This window comes from Mixophyes fleayi, chromosome 2 (genome assembly GCF_038048845.1).
Source record: "Mixophyes fleayi isolate aMixFle1 chromosome 2, aMixFle1.hap1, whole genome shotgun sequence".
NCBI classification, from domain to species: domain Eukaryota; kingdom Metazoa; phylum Chordata; class Amphibia; order Anura; family Limnodynastidae; genus Mixophyes; species Mixophyes fleayi.
In genome coordinates this window covers 90,891,064-90,909,505 of record NC_134403.1, presented here as the reverse complement: position 1 = coordinate 90,909,505, position 18,442 = coordinate 90,891,064, and positions in this window count along the sequence as shown.

Sequence of the window (18,442 nt, the reverse complement as noted above, 5' to 3'; positions counted from 1 at the left end):
CAATTAGTAAGGTGTAACATAATGCAACCACACAAAGACAAGTCTTCATAGGTCTAGTCCTATAATGTACTCCTTACATGGATCAAAATCTCACTTATTTTTTTCTTCAGTTAGGGCCTGATTTAGAAAAGTACATCAAGAACACATACATAAATTGCGTTCGAAAAATAGACACAATTCTGTGTGTATGCTGAGTTGTATATATCTCAAGATGCATTCAGGTCTGCAAATAACAAAAGCAACAATGTTTCAACTTTCAAATTAACTTAAACAAGGCAACCTTATTTAGAAAGGAATAGTTGTTGTGGAACTGAAAGCCATTGTCAATTAGCCTTTGCCATGTTGAAAAACTAAAAATGAAAGAAAATGCTAAACCAAATATTAATGGTGTAGAAGTTAGTTTTTTCTTTTAAGTCTTGGAATGGGAGATCTGATAATAACAATTTGTTAAATCAATTTTTTTTTACATTTCATAATCTTGAAAAAAACATTTTTTTTTTTTTTTTTTTACTATTTATTTGGAAAAATAGCAATCATGTACAGATAAGAATCAACAATTAGTACATTTGCAGGGCAAGAGACAAAAACAGAGAACAGTACATGTCATGGGCATATGTCAATGAAGCTAAAAATATTTGAGTAGCAAATATATAAAATAGCCAGAGGTTGACAATAAACAGACAGGTAAGTATACAATTGTTATCCAGAATACTCAAGAAACTATAACATTTTATGACAATATAATGTGGGGGGGGGGGGGGGACTGGTCGCCACCGAGACTGAAAGAAAAAGAGAACACACTTCCCAATTATCCACACAGTTCTTTACCCCTATCTTTCCTTTTTAAGAGGAGAAACAAATAAATAGAAGAGGGGCAATAAAAGTTTCAGAGGAGATTACTACTTAGATTCTCTGGAAAGGGAAACAGCATCGAGAGTCAAGAGTCAGGCCACCTATGAACCTAGGGAGTCTTTTTAGGAGGAAGGAGTTGGTACAAGAGGTATGGGGTTATAAGTAAAGCCAAGGAGCCCAAATCTGGTGAAATTTATCATCCTTATCATGCAGGTGGTATGTAATCTGTTCCATCTGGGCAATAAATCAGATATAGGATCGCAGGGCCGCCAAAGTGGGGGGGTTCAACTTGTTTCCAAGACTTAGCTACTAGGCATCGCGCAGCAGCCAGGACATGGGAGGCCAATTTCGCAGACTGTCTATCATCATCAATCAAAGGGTAACAGAGAAGAAAAGACCATGGGTCTTTCCGGACAGGGCATGGAAGGAGGGAGAAGAGGAGGGCCCTAACTCGATCCCAAAAGGAGGATATTTTAGGGCAGGACCACCAAATATGCAAAAAGGAGCCCATCTGGCCACAACCCCGCCAACATAATGGAGAACTAGAGCGGAACATTTTAGTGATTTTGTCAGGTGTGTAGTACCACCTATAGTATACTTTATATGCATTCTCCTTCACCAAAGTGGAAATAGAGCTGGTGGCAACTTGATCCCTTATGATTTCCAAATAATCCTCCTCTGGGGGGGGCCAGATCCCTCTCCCTCTCATGCCTACCACCCGGAGGTAAAAGTATATTGAGAATTAAGCTGTAGATAGAGGAGATCATGCCCCTACCCAAGGGTGAGGAGAGACATAGAGATTCAAAGGGAGACCTAGGAGGGGGGAGGGGGGAGAGGAGCCCCCCCCTCCCCGAGGAGAGAGCCCACAATGTGTCATAATTGGAAATACTCGTAGAATTTAGGATGGAGCGTAGGTTATCCCAGGAGATAAAGGCCCCCTGAAATAATAGGTCTCCGACAAATCGAACTCCCGCAGTGACCCAGGGACTATAGAAGGCAGAGGAGAGCCCAGGAGAAAAGGCAGGGTTACCCCAAAGAGGTAGGACAGTAAGAGAGGACACCAATATCTTGAGATGGGGTCAGCAGGTCTCCCATATTGCAGCTGAGAATAGTAGGGTAGGGCATTGGGAGGTAAGGGGAGATCTAGTTTGTTTTGAGAGACCCCATATACAGGACAAAATTGGAAAATTAAGATAAGCGGATTCGATGTCAACCCACGAGAGTGCCGCGGGTAGGGGTGGGGGGCAAAGGAGGCTACGATCTGGCTCAGATGAGCCGCCCAATAGTAAATTTTCAAATCCGGGAAACCCCTACCACCACCTCTGGTGGGTCTCTTTAAGAGAGCCAGCTTAATCCTGGGAGACCGGCCGTTCCAGATAAACCTAGAGAGACATTTTTGGATAGATGTCAGATCCGAGAGGGGGACTCGAACAGGAAGGGTCTGGAAATAATAGAGGAGCTTAGGAAGACGGTTCATCTTGACAGAGATGATCCTGCCCAGCCACGAAATGATCAGTGAGCGCCAGGAGAGCAATTCAGACTTGATCTTAGCAAAGAGGGCCGGGTAGTTAAATAGTGAAAGTATTAGTATATCTAAATAAGTGTAAGATTTGTTCCAAATGTTACACTTAAGATATACTAATACTTTCATTATTTAATAATTATATATTTTATGTAACATAACTACAAGCACCTATAAACAATTCATTACTTCTATTCAATTGAGGGACGGCACATTCAGGCAGATTTTCTGCTGATCTTAACAGTTATTGCTGATTTAGGTCAATTTTTACATATACATGTTTTAATATTTCACTGTTCTAAACATTATGACATCTCTGTTATATTTTTTTAAAGCATACCATTAAAATTTGATTTTATATTTATTTTTAATTTCATTTCTATATCCTTGGAGTGCCCCAAAACACAAACCTGCTTTCTGTTGATTCTTATACTTAGAAAATTGTGTGGGTGCACCACTTCTAGGTGATGGAAACATAATGTAATAAATATTATTGATCATACATTCCATCGCCTTAAATTAATAGGACTGTTCTGGTGCGATACAGTTGCTTTCCACATCTTCGTTGGAGTGTTTGTTCTGTAGAGGACTTATTAGGGTAATATTGAGGGATACCCTTCGAATGGAGTTTTTTGTTTTTCGGCATAGCTAAGTAGAGACTGGTCAAAGATGAAGGAGGAATCGGAGAGGGTAGGTCAAATACAGCAAACTTCCGAGCAGAAGATTCGATCAGAAAAGGCCTCTCGGGAATGAGACAACCGTTACATCACAACTGCATACCAGATAGGGACCCCGGCCATCCTCCGCGAGCCAGATGCGAAGTTAGAACATATGTGAAAACTCTTGGTATCGTACAAGGTGTAGGAGCTGCAACTGGTGGGTGACCGCTGGAATTTGGCAGCTGGCACGAGACTTGCTCACATCCAATAATACAGATTTGGAAGAATTATAATTATAGAACAGCAGGTCTCAATCGTGAGGTTCTGTAACAGGTAGTGCAGGGTTTTCAGCGAGATGTTATTCTTCTTGCTTAATGTTTGGCTAAACCAGATAGAACTCACTTAGTTGTGGGTATGCAAAACAGTAGAAACCTAAAGTAGTGCCTTGTGAGAACTTGTAATGGTGAAGAAGAAATAACACCATGAGGCTTTGCAGTTAGGTTCAAAAAGGAAAAATAGTGGGCCAATATTCAATAGCGCAGGGCGCCTCTGATATTTTTGCCAGGGTGACAAATCTGGGTGTTTTGTTGTAGGGGTGCCTCAGCTGCTGCAGGGGGAATTTAAGCAGCAGGGCTGGAGTCAGCAGTTGGGAGCCGCAGCCACAGAGAAGGGGTCAAATCAGAAAGGGCCTCAGCTTTTCAGGGCGCAATTTAGTCGTATGCCCGCCACCAGGCTAATGGTATAGGTGCAGGTGGTTGAATATTTCTAGCCGGGCACGTACCTTCTCCCCCGTCTGAGAGGGCTCAGTCCATGCAGGTCCTCCCGCGGGCAGAGGGCGACTCCTCTCTGCAGTCACCTCTGTGTCACGCTGCGACTGGCCGGGCCCACAGCCGTAGGGAGAGGGAGGCTGGTTACACCCTGTCCGGCGGCTGTGTGGAAATTATTATGTGATACAATGACACTGCCTGCACTTATTTGAGATTCACCGCCGGGTGGCAGCAGAGAGTTAGGCTTGTCTGTATCAAGTCAGGGAACCCTGAGAAGCCTCTTTTCAAACATGATCAGCAACTGGCCCAAATAGGCTATAGCCTGTTAAGACTACAGAGTGAGGGGGCACACACTGGCCTAGCACCCCTTATACACACACCACTCTCTTTGTCAAGCAGGGGAAATTGGCTTGGAGCCCAGAAGTCACCGGGTCATGAGCGTGCATCAGACGGGCCGCGGGGACATACACCACCTGGCGGTAGAACCCCAGGGAGAACCCCACCAGACCAGGCCTCCAGGTCAGCGCTGAAAAGCCAGGCAATTCGACTGGAAGTGCCAGAGGAAGGTGACTTCCGGTTTTGCAGCCAGAGACAGTCTGCTCCGAAGAGGACTCCGCTAGCTGCTCCTGCCCCATCTGCTGTGCAGAGATGACCAGCCGCTTCAGCCACAGGTAAGTCCCGGGCAGCAGTGACGTAGGAGAGCCGGGACCTCCGTCCCTCTTACTTTCGGTCGGCAGTTCCCCGCAGACATTCTCAGTCACAGTGTAGACCAATACCCATGGTGAAATTCGGTGGTCTAGATGTAGCTCGCCGGGCTCACCACAGGCAATTCAGCGTCCATTTTTAGGCAACTCAGATGCCGGGACCTAGTAGGCCCCAATCCGTGGACTGTGTTAGCGGTCTCTTCGGGCCCTCCACAGTAGTTCCAGGCAGTAGAGGGGCCCCATCGGTGTATGCACAGCACAAAGATCGAGTAAGGGGCACAAGCCCACCGATGGAGGCAGATTTCTCCTTCTTTAGTAAGGAGCTCAGAAAGGATGCGACCAGCTAGAATGGCTGCCAAGCCACGCCCCCCATTTTAAATTATTTTAATAGAGTATGCATTAAATTTAGAATTATAGAATTAACATTTCAAAAGTCAATACAGAGTCTAATTGAACCATCTGGTTTGGGGACCAATATAACAGAATTCTACAACCAGGTTTGAAATCAGTCATGCACATCTAACATAAGCATGTTTTCCATTTCTTTTTTTCACAGTTATTATTACCCTTTCTGGAAAATGACAAGGTCTTTGTTTATGCTTTAATATGATAGGCCATATGCGTTTCCAAGAATATTATAAAATAGATATTTAAATGCACCAATCAACTTACCTCTTTTGTTTGTGCCTCAGAAAAACTAGGGTTGAAATATCACAACTAAACAGACACATGCTTTCATTAACTTGCACTGGACAGAAAAGCGAATTGCTTATTTTTTGCTGTGTTTCGGTACTAATATTGCACCAAATTAAATCTTACTACAAGACCCATAATCTCCCCTATCTGTAATTATTTGGGGTCCTACATTTACTCCTATTTTGTCAGAAGCAATTAATAAGGTTTCCTGGAACCTGCCATGTTTCAGTAAATTAACATGATGGATTTGTTTTTCTTTGTTTTTCTCTGGCTGATAAGTGTCATAGAATACTGCCCCAGCTTATATAATACATAGAACCTTACATTTCATAGGACCCTAGCAATTTTGACTTTTAACATGGTTACAAAAACAAAATTTTATCAATTGGTTTAAACTTTTCCAACTTTTCCCTTATCTTAATTATGCTCCTGCATCAAGTAGGCTTCCTGGAGACTTACTAGCATCCCTGCTAAAACCAGACATTCTTAATTTGAGATCGTATCTGACCAAATTTGTCTGGTGTAGACGGTGTAGATGTTTACTCCTTCTCTTTTCCTTATCAAGATATCATAATTACTCATATAACACTTCAAAAGGGGGAAACCCTGTAGAATGTGGTGGTTTCTTCCTAACTGCAAACATTAGAGAAATAAGTAAATTGTCCTCAAACTAAATAGATAACCACACAAATTTTTTAGATTATAAATAAATATGCATATTGTTTCTACCTGTTTTCACCTTTGGAAAGTCATAAAGTTGACTAGCCATAATGATGTCATATTTTTTGGGGCCGCCAACTGATGTGAATTTTCCTCTATCTTTTTCTTTGACCATCTGGAAACTCAATTGAGGAAGCTGAACAGATTACTGGGTTTGCCATCTCTCCCTCTGCCACTGATGCACTGTCATACACTTTACTGACAGGTACCCTCTTACTGAATACTCAGGAAGTACTTACTGTATGATAAAATGTTTACAGAAAATATGTCCCCTACTGATCACTTACCTCAGCTTTATACAACATTTGTTTCCACTTATCCTAGAATTAAATCAGAATAACAATTGGCTGGGGCTTTCAAGGGTAAGTATTTCTGCAATATTTTCTTCAAAAAGAGAAACCCATGTTTTTGGTAGATGACAGCATGCCTTACTATAAAATACCCTGAACACATTTAATATGTATTGGTACCGTCCACATAATATTTATTTTTCTCCTTCGGATCTTACAGGGCCTACAGATGCACAGTGAAAGTCTACTCTTAGATGACTATGAGTGCAGGTAGTGGCGGAACTTCCACTGGGTGTGTGATGGCTGCAGGCCCTTCCTCACCATTATACTGTGTCGTTTTTAGAGATGCTCAAGCTCGGTTCCTCGAGAACCGAACCCACCCGAACTTAGCAGATCCGAGTAACGAGCAGAGCTGGCTTGGTACTTTCACCCGTGGTCGGAAACAAGGCAAAACGCTATCGTTACATCGTCAGATTTCAGGTGTTTTGGATCCTATAAGTACCGCCCTCCACAGCAATCCAGCTCCATTTCACAGAGAGACACAGAAGAAGTAGCATGGTTCTTGGCAGTCTCTAGTGCAGTTGGGCAGCATCATAGGTAGAAAAGAAAGAGGAGGGGTAGTAGTGTTCTTCAAAGTCACCAGTGACATTCAGGAGAGCTCCATTGCTAATTGTCATTGCTGAAATAGAAATAATAGGGCTAGCAGTCTTGTTCTAAATCTGCAGTCACATTGCACTGCGCCATACCTCACCCAGAAATAGAAGAGGTGCAGTGTTCAGTGCTGAAACAGAAATTCAAATAATAAGGCTGGCAGTGTTTTTAAAAGTCTACCGTGACATTTTAGTGTGCCATAGCTCACTCATAAATAGGAGAGGTGGCAGTGTTTAGTGCTGAAACAGACATTGTAATAATAGGGCTGTCAGTGTAATTAAAAGTCTCCAGTGACATCCCACTGTGCCATAACTCATACAGAAACAGGAGGGGTGGCAGTGTCATCTCTATCCAGTCTTTAGTCACATTGTTCTCGTCACTCTCCAGTCTCAGTCATGATGATACTAATCCCTCTACCTTATGTGCTAAAGCATATGTTCAAGTGCATAGTGGTTTTAAGTCAGGGAAACAACAATGTAATTAAACAGCTTGTACCTTTTTAAAGAAAAATACACCTCTCTAATAAAGGTGAAAGTTTACTGTAGAAAAACATAAAATTGCCAACATGCTATTCTACCCAAAATATTACCAAGCATACCAGCATCAGCTCGCTCCTTTCTCTCAGCACCTGCAATCTACACTGTCATCATTCACCCTCATCAGTGTGTACATCATCCTCAAACAATACTAATTCATCCCCGCTGGAATCCACCATCACAGAAGTCTGTGTACTTTGATGTAATTGCCGGTAATGGCCTTCCTCAAGGAATTTGTAGTTCATTTTACGACACAGCTGTCACGATTTTTGGCCAATTCTTTTAGACCAGACCAAATCTCAAAATTTTGTGCTGATTCATCTGCATCACCACTGAGTGTCTTGGGAAAGCTAAGTTTTTTTCCTATAAGCAGTTGCCAGAGAAACTAAAGGAGGAGACGTCGTTGTGTCATGTACCACTTGAGCTGTCAGCTTGCTGACCAGGAGCTCATTGCATCTCTTGAGATCTGGGTCAGTTGGAAAGAAAGAGAATACATAGCTCTTAAACCTAGGATCAAGCACAGTTGCCAAAATGTAGTGATCCGATTTCAAGATGTTGATAACTCTTGGATCCTGGCGAAGCAAATAAAGTACTTAATCTACAAGTCCAACATAGTTAGCGGAATTGCTTTGTTTCATTTCCTCCTTCAATTTCTTTAGCTGCTTTTCAAAAAGTCTTATTAGGGGAATCAGTTGACTCAAGCTAACAGTGTCTACACTCTCTTCACAGGTGACTACTTTGTGTGGTTTCAGCACCTTGCACAACACAGAAAGCATTCTCCACTGCGCTGGACTACAGTACATTCCCCTGAAATTCTATTTTATTGCAGCTGCTGCATTCTCCTACATGCTGTTGCAGAATGCCGAAAATGACCCAAAATATTTCGGGACACAGACAGCATCTCCTGCATGTCACTGTCATTTTTTAAAAAAATCTGTACCACCAAGTTGATTGTGAGAGCAAAACAGGGAATGTGATGGAATTCCCCCTTCTGTAATGCTCTAACAATATTTATCAGAAATCACATATCCTCAGGAGAGTCCAAGCAGAATAAGCTATGTTGCAATGACATCCCTTAGTTTTTCAAACAGGTTGTCAGCGGTATGCGCCTTAGTGAAGCAGATGATACACAGAGTAGCCTGCTTCTGAAAGATCTGGGGGTAAATGTATCAATGTCCGGATTCTTCAACTCCGACGTGTTCAGTGTCTTCGGCGATTAAATTTAAAGCGGCGCTGCATTGTAAAGGCTTCCCTTTACAATGCAGCGCCGCTTTAAATTTAATCGCCGAAGACACTGAACACGTCAGAGTTGAAGAATCCGGACATTGATACATTTACCCCCTGGTGTTGTTTGTTAGATGCTGCTGCTGTTCCTGGCTCTGAAGGTGATTTACCAACCTAGTTGGCTGTCACAGTCATAGAATGTTTAGTTTTCCCAGTTCCGCTTGTCCCCATATCTGTGGTTAAGTGTACAGTGGGTAGAATGGAATTTTGTATCCCAATTATTTTCTTTTTTGTAACCTCCTGGTACAGGTGAAGAATTGCTTGTCTATTAAAATGGTGTTGAGATGGAATTTGGTAACGGGACACAGGACCTCAATTAACTGTCTTATTCCTGCTGCATTAATGGTGGATATTGGATGCAGATCTAATACTAGTATAGTCGCCATGGCGTCTGTGATCCGCTGTTGACTGGGTGACAACTGCTATACTTGCTTCCTCTTGCAAAGGATTGTTTAACAGTCAATTGTTGTAAATGACTAGTAGTCTTCATCTTGGTCTGCTTCTGGGTTGAAGATCCACCACCACCAGCAGCAGCAGCAGCAGCAGTGGGCCTAACGCTCAAGGATTCTTCTGAGGAGTCCTGGATAGGGGAGGAATCATCTCACCTTAGCTACTTGGATGCAGGACTAACTCCGATCACTTGTGAGAATATTGATGATGAAGGTGTTGTGGGTGTAGATTGTAGGTGTTGGGATCTAGCTGAGAGAAGGGAGGTAGTTGATGCTGGACTGCTTGTTGTTATTTTTTTTAGCATAAGTTTCTGATTTTAAGAGGTGGATTTTTTGGGCTTATGCCCAGGCTTAACAATTGCCTTCTTCTTATCACTGGCAAGAACTGCTTCCACTGATGCATGACTGCCGCAGTAGAGTTCATTAACAGCATTGTTTACTTAGGTGCCTTAAGCCCATTGTTAGCTTGTTTTGTGGGGGCCATAATGAACCAAGCACTTCAGATATAAAAGTTGCACTTCTTGTCACTGGAGCACTTGCTTTGTTAACTGTACATGTCCTTTTCAATATCTTATATAAGGGTGGGTGAGAGGGCCCAAGGACAATTCCATCTTGCAATGACTTTTCTTTTCTGTCACTGCTGTGTGGCAATGTTTCCTAGATGTGCTATGAACTGCAGTGTGTTTGTGTTTTGTTCGCTTAGCATCCAGCCAGCTCGCTGCAGTCTTTGTCAGAAAGTGGATGAAAATATTATTGTGACCTGTGAGGTGTTTAAAATTGACTGGAAATTAGCGTTTTTGAGGTTAATAATAAGAGCGTGGTGACTTCTACATACTATGTGCCATAGTAGTCATTGACCCTGCTCTATGATTTTACGTGGTCTTCCGCTTTGTGGCTGAGTTGCTGTTGTTCCTAAACGCTTCCATTTTCTAATAATATCACTTACAGTTGACCGTGGATATTCCAGCAGGGATGAAATTTCACAAATCGTTTTATTGCAAAGGTGGCATCTTATCACAGTACCACGCTTGAAGTCACTGAGCTCTTCAGAACGATCCATCTTGTATCACTAATGATTGTAAACGGAAAGCACCTAGCAGGACGAGGTGCTTGATTTTGGCAAAGGGTCTGATTGAAACATCTCAATTCAATAATTAACACGTGTGGTCAAAAAATTTTGTCCATATAGTTTACCTTTAAACTGCATCCAGTGTAGGCAATATCCATTCAACCAGTGACAAAATAAAGAAACTACACTTTAGTTGTCCAGGGGGTATATTTACTAAACGGAGGGTTTGAAAAAGTGGAGATGTTGCCTATAGCAACCAATCAGATTCCATCAGCTTCACATCAGAAACATGAGGATAGCATCAGTTGAGATCTCTATTTAAATGATGAATCACCAAATATATTCAGTGTTAATCATTAATCAATTTGGAAAACACATAGTGAAGAACACAAGTAGGTTTATACCTGACATATGTAAAATCATTATTAGACACACATATAAATGTACTATAGTGAAATGAATATAAAATGTAAATAAAAAACTCCACTTTATCAGGGCACATTGTAACTCCATAATGATTAAAATCAAACATACAATTTGTACAAAAAACATGTAACTTTTTGCATAGTTGAATAAGACTGAAAGTACAATAAATTCTATACAGCACTAAGGTTGCCGTCCAACAATTCTTAGATGACAAAAGGTACCTACAGGGGGTGTGGTCAGGCCACAGAGTGGGTGTGCCTAGCGTCTTAAAAGCTCTGGACTGCTGTCCAATCCCCTGGAAATACTGGTGCACATGGCTCTCCCATTGCTCTGTTCCGTGTTGCAGGGCAGCATGAACAGAGACATTATTTTCCAACTCTTTGCAGTCAGGAATGCCCAAAATGACCTATATCCATGCATATATCAATAAATCAGGCACAACTGTGCAAAATTAGACATACAATGTAACTGAGCAGGACGATACAGCTTTTGTGCTGTGCCTCCTTGTTTTTTACTGGTGCATTACTCCAATACTTGCCTACTCTCCTGGAAGAAGAGCTGGTCTCCCTCTTGGAGTGCACTCACTGCATTGTTGAAATGTGTGGGGAGGTAAAGAAACAACACTTTAGTAGTCCAGGGGGTATATTTACATAACTGCGGGTTTGAAGAAGTGGAGATGTTGCTATAGCAACCAATCAGTTTATAGCTGTCATTTTGTAGAATGTACTAACTTAATGATAATTATAATCTGATTTGTTGCTATAGGTAACATCTCCACTTCTTCAAATCCTCAGTCTAGTAAATATACCCCCAGGACAGTTGGGAGGTGCCAGGTACCCCTTCAATAGTGCTTGTACCAGCAGATGTGCGTGCCTTTGAAATAGTGTGTTTAGTGGAGGGAGAGGGGGCAGGCCAGGGCTGTAACTAGGGCTGTGCGATAGGGGCGGCCGCCCCGTTGTGCATTGTTGAAGGGGGCTGCAGTTTATGAAAATTTTAAGTTCATCTGGTTACAATTGAGGGCTAGATAAGTGGCATTTTTGTTTCTCACCCCAAACGCCAGGGCCGGACTGGCCATCTGGCACTTCTGGCAAATGCCAGAAGGGCCGATGTCAGTGTGGACCGGTCCGGCTCCCTGTGATCCCCCTATTAAATGAAATAAATGTTTTGAGCCGTGGTGGAGCTGTCATGACTGCTCTGTGGGCAGGCCCGGCTCCCACGCTTTCATAAAAAATACACTTACCTCAGCAGCCTCCAGGAATCCACTGTGCGCCCTCTACAGCCAGTCCTACGTGGCCGCGCGTGACGACCCGAAAATGTGTACAGGGGGGAGGGAGAGGACCCAAAAATGTGTGCAGGGAGGGAGGGGGAGGATCCGAAAATGTGTGCAGGAGGGGGTGGGGGGAAAGGACCCGAAAATGTATGCAGGGGTGGGGGGGAAGAGAGGACCCGAAAATGTGTGCAGGGGGGGAGAGGGGCTGAAAATGTCTGCAGGGGGGAGAGAAGAGGGACTGAAAATGTCTGCAGGTGGGGGTGAAGAGGGGCTGAAAATGTCTGCAGGTGGGGGTGAAGAGGGGCTGAAAATGTCTGCAGGTGGGGGTGAAGAGGGGCTGAAAATGTCTGCAGGTGGGGGGGAAGAGGGGCTGAAAATGTCTGCAGGGGGGGAAGAGGGGCTGAAAATGTCTGCAGGGGGGTGAGGGGGGGAGAGGGGCTGGGAATGTCTACAGGGTTAATGAAATGTCTTGCGTGGTATTTAAAAAATAGAGCAGCTTTGGGGGCATGATATCTTTTTTGTGTGGCAGTTACATGGCTGCTCTCTGGTCTCAGCTATCACTAGAATACTAAATACCAGTGAGATGGGGCTGGTGTAGAGGTAAATTTTTTATTGACCACAAATGTTCAGATATTACTTATATATGCCTGTACAATGGGGTAGTGTTATCTGTCCATAATGAAGTGGGTTTTTTTTAATTAAAAAGCCTAATCATTCAGGGTTTGTTAACATTTTGCAATATAGTAAACTTTTTGCATTTTCAAAACAGGACCCCAAATTTACAGAAGCCAGCGAGAAGGCAACAAAGCAGCAAGAGAGAAAAGCAAGAACAGGTAAGAGAGAACGGCGCAATCAATCTAAATTTGAATGCTGCAGAATATTTCTGAATATTTATATTTAGGAGTGTTCCTATACATTGGGGGGTGGGGGGGCGGGGGTAGGAAGGCGCTGTTGGTGTATTTGCCTATGGTGACCGAAACCCTTAATCAGGCCCTGGGTTTACTGTAGTCATTTTATGTTTTCGCGCACAGTCGGAACAGTATGCTTTTGTAATTCAAGCAAACTGATTTGCACAAAAAGGGAATTGATCAGGGTGGGCAGAAGACAAAGCGTGATACACAAGTTTGTGCTGCTGCTTAAAATGTTGGACTGCACCAGCAACGCCACTTCAGTGTGCAACAATATTGCGCATGGAGCGCTGTGGGCCTGTGTGTTTTAAAATGCCAGGGCTGATTTTTAGTCCCAGTCCAGCCCTGCCAAACGCTAAAATTTTAAGTTATGGTTCTGCAGGAGGTGCTGGTCGATCACTGCAGAAGCTCTAGACAAGTCCCCAGGGGCACATGACATTCTGCAACATGACTTGTGCGTTCTGTGCAAGGAAATTGTCGCATACTATTGATATCAGAGGAGCGGCATTTTCAGTAGCATTTTATCTGCTGGATTATCTCTCTGTCAGCAGCAACCTGCATATCGGTATAGGAAAATCATTATGTTCTCCAATAATATTGAATGGACAAGAGCATTTAATACTGTTTTTTCCAGTATTTACTACTCAGCACAGGTAGTTGAGATTACTAATGAACACACAGATAGATCCTGGTGTGTAATAAGCATCTTATCTAATTTCCTTGCCTCATTTACTTTAACAATAACTATGATAGAAACCTACATATGGCAGGTTTAGGTCTATCATTTGATGAAGTACTTGAAATACGAGCATGTTGGAGCACCATCTGCTGGACTAAAGTGAAACAGCATACTCTAAGACTGCTTAGCTGGACAAACAGTAATTTTGTGTATTTTGTCATACTTGGCAACTTTGTGTTGTTGGCATCTGGGAGATCCCAAGGAGGGGGGTGTGGTGGGAGGGTGGAAGGGGGCGGTGCAGGGCAAATCACATCATTTTGGGCCCACCCTGCAGCAAAATTGCCATTTTCTCGCAGAGCCAAAAAGAAGCAATTCACCGTGAATCACATAATTTTGGCTCCCGATGGGCAGGATGCTGGAGACTTGCCTGCTCTCCCAGGATACCTACCCAGAATTCGGGAGTCTCCCGGACATTCCGGGAGAGTTGGCAAGTATGATTTAGGTAATTAGCAGGACCAGCAATGGTTCCCCCTTCCCACTCTCAGACACTCCCCTGCCCAACGCTTACCTTTTGTAAAGACAGGGCCTTGCATCTTCAGCTCCTCTAAACAGCTGTGTGGTGCTTGCCTGCGACATCATAGCTCAGCGCCATACTCTCTGTCCATTACCAACATGGAGAGGCAGCACCCGATAGGTAAGAAGATGGCACCAGATTGGGTGCTCTATGGCATAAATAAGACTATTGAATAGGTGACAATATGTGTATTAGTCCATTGATATTTCTGTATTAATAGTTGTATAATTGCCACGCTCTGACATCAGAACAAGCCGATTATAAACTGAAGGCACTTCACTTACCAGTTCTGACATGGAGGATCAGTTGAAGTCCTTTCCCCGTGTTCCATTCTTGGCTGCAACAGCACCCAAGCCCAATGCTGAAACCTGTATAGAAAGAAACAGGAAGTCATAACTTTCTGTAGGCCACATCCTCAGGCTCAGTTATGGCCTTAACTGGAGAACAGAGCATGATGACAGCGGATACAGATTAGCCCCACGCAGAGCTGCAAGAAGGGTAAGAGGAGGTCGTGGGGTAGGCATCTGTCGCTGTGAGTCTGTGTCATTGTGAGTCTGTCTTTCAGTCTATTTTAGAGTGCATCTGTGTGTTAAGAAACAGATTTTTTTTTTTAAAATCAAAATTGTATTATAAGCAATAATGTACCCGTTAAATTTTTACAGATATTAAAAGTAACCTCCAATTTGTGAGACCTGCATAAAAGCATAAGTAGCTTTTTAATACCCATAGGGGGAAATTCAGTTAGCCAGGAGGTGCTATATCGTGTCCACAGAGACACATCACCTTGATTTTTTTACTCAAATCTCCACTCATTTGCTCTTGCATCCCCTAAATGAGCGGAAATTCTGCACCGTATTGGCCTGCAATACTCGCAGCCAGACAATAAGGCAATATCAGGCAGCACCTCGTGCCCAATTGAAACTCCCCCTAGAATTCACAGTTAGGAGTCTACTTAACTTTAAAATTAACAATATTTTAGCTTGTGTGGCTTTAATTGAAAGTTTAATGAAACTGTACATGGATATGGCAAACTTTTACCAAAAACTAGCTGTACTGATATTCCTGATTACTAAATTATTGACAAGAATCCCATAACCCCAACCATTATAAACCAGAAAGGCTTATAAGGTATTTAGAGTTGTGGAGGGCTGTATGGGCATGGTTTTGGATGATCAATAGACTGGGACATGGCTACTTTTGTCCTAATCGTTTTGTCTTGGAATGTTGGAAGCTGGGACAATAAAAGTGGTCGATTGCTATCCCAATATGAATATCTTGCAGCATGCTTATGGACACAAATAAACTTTAAAGGACCGCTGAACCTAAATACAAAGTTGGCTAATGCTTTATAAAAGAGCACCACAATAGCACCTCATTTATTTGCTTAAAATTTTGGCTTCAACCTTGAACTGCCTGTTTTGGGGTTATACTTACCATTTGTATATTGTACAAGGTTATTTTAGCTGATCTTTATAAAATGAAAACAAACATTTAGATTTACCTTGCAAGAAAGCCCTACATGTAATGAAATGTACTAGAAAAACTATGTGTAGCATTTAATGCTGATGTCTGCTGTCCTCATTGCATAACACCCTGTCAGTTTGTACAGCTTGGAAACTAAACACTAAATAAAAGTTTCAGAGAACATATAAGTATTTTTCTTGGGAAGTTATATCTAAGAAATCAGGGCACAGAATTGAATACTTCTTGACGTAGTGCAAGAAAAGAATCTCGTGCAAGCAAATTTCAGGACCTAAAATCTTAACAGACTGATACCGAACTAGTTTATACAAGTACCACCTGCTGTTCAGGATATAAGTGATTGTCAGCATGTATATATTATAATGTCAAACATTTCTTTGTTTTCTTTACATTACAAAGCTTCATCTCATGTCATGATTATTCATTGCTCCAATTTATTTATAATAAATTTAAAACTACTGTAGATGCATTTTAACATGTCACCAACGTGATAATTGGCTTCTGAATACATTTTCTCTGGTGAGTTTTCTGGTGCGTGTTAGTGTGTCTGTTATAGAGCTGTTACATTGTAAATTCTGCTTGGGCAGAGACTTGTACATTTGAATAAAATGTATCAGATTGCATAGCACTGATTATGTCAGCACTATATAAAAAAATAATAATTACAGGCGATAAAAAGAAAGAAAACTCGCAGTGGACACCTATAAGGTAGTAGATTTCATAGGTGAGGTCTTGTAGACGTGTGTTGATGTCACCACAGTAAAGGACTGTATATGATCTTTGAATGAGCAAAGGGAACAATTTACTGTGTAAGTTATGTTGGGGCCAGGTCAGGGATCACAGAGAGAAAGAGTGGAGGAAGATTGCTGATGAACAAAAGCAAACTTAGCTCATTATTGAACAAGATAATTGTTAAAAGGACAAATCCATGTTTGAAAAACATGAGTGAATTGACTTTGTCCTGTCCTAACTAATTTTGATAATCAAGGCACCTGCAGGTCAGATATACCTATTTTCTCCTTCATTAAATAGCTGTCACACTGTAATGAAATCCTACTTCCAGTGGTAATTATACAAAAAAAAGTCACAAAAATAAAATGTTCAGTTCATGTGCATCCGCTGGTCCACCAGGTATAAGAGCATTGAGCTCCGGGCTCATGTCACCTAGCTCAGACAACACTGTTAACTAATGATAATGCCTCTATGAGAAGTGATGTGCCATGTAGACAACGAGAAGAGCAACAGTAAAATTATGAAAACTGTGGATCTCATTTCATGAAGTGCACCTGATGTGCTCCACAAAACTCCATCATTTACATCAGTACACCTAGATGGTCTATCCGGTGCTCATCAAGGCGCATGTTTCCTCTTCCTCTCTGGAGAAATGGAAAATCTTTAGGCGATACATTGTAAATTTCACACCAAAGTCCTGACCCCTTTAGTACCTCTTATTTCAATTAAACAAAGGTATTCAATCTTGGCCTAAAATACATTAGTTTCATCTTATGTATGGCCTAAATAAATCATAACAGTGAGAGGACTTCAGGATATCATTACACTTGTCACTTTAAAGTGTGTGAAGATTATTATTACATTGCTCTAACTTCTCTCTCTTCTGTTCCTTGAATGGGACCTGTTTGGTAGCTTTCACAACCTGGTACTGGATCCTTGTATGGAACCTGTTGAAAAATGTAACTATGCAAAACCGATCAATAAGTGAACACCGTACATAACAGATCACACAGTATATCATATAGCAGTTTATAACATTATTTGATAGAATACATTATAGCAGGGCTGTAACTAGGTCTGTGCGAGAGGGGCGACCGCCCTGGGCACAACGCTGAAGGGGGGCAAAGTTTATTAATATTTTAGGTTTATTCGTTTAATATTGAGGGCTAGTAGGGCGGCAGTCTTCCTTCTCGCCCCATTTTAAGTTCCAACTCTGCTTAAAGTATAACATTACATTACTTTTATCACCCAACCCAAAGTTACATCACTGCCCCCCACCCCCAAGACACATCACGATGCAAGAAAGTCCGACACTGTTATGAGCAACTTGAAGAATCCAAAGCTGACATGTCCGATGAAAGTCTAAGTTTGGTAACCGTGACTATGCGACATCCCGGTGCTAGTGAATTACGTCAGTGGAAAACACGACGCTACTGTTAAGGGGGTATATAACAAAGCAGCGCCTGTACAATGTTCTTTTTTTAACAACTTATACATTGTACGGGCACTGCTTCGTTGTATACATTTTCCACTGACGTAATTCACTAGAAAAGGGATGTCGCATAGTCGCGGTTACCAGATGTCATTTTTTTAAACAATCGCAATTACACGTCATCTTCGGATTCTTCAAGTCGCCCATACCAGTGTCGGACTTTCTTGCATCGTAAAATCGCACCCAAACCATCACGACATCCCCAGCCCATTGTCTGTACTTACCTATGCTGTGCTGGTGCTGCTGACGTCCCTCTTATAAGATTAGGTAATCTCGTGAGATTTACAGCTCCTCGGCTCACTGTGCGGCCAGTAGTTCAGCAAGGCTGTGTTTGACACGTGGTCCGAGGACTGAGTTCAGCTATACATAACGGGCTTGTTTCATTGATTTACGTTCGGCGATAAGTCTGTTTGTGTGCCGTACCTTGTGTGAAATAGCTCTGCACATGCTCAGAAACAGACCAGTGATCGTAAGTGCATGAAATTCATATCAGAGCGCAAAGAACGCTTACAACTGCCTACGACTGAGTTTCTAGTAAGTACACTTGGCTTCAGTCATATCATTTGCATCAGCTACAGGGCAGGTGTAAGTGCCCACTGATAGTGATGACAGTCATGGCATAGTCTTTGTTTGGACAAGTATATGTATGTGTGCCACTAGCTAGCACAGAATATGCGCAA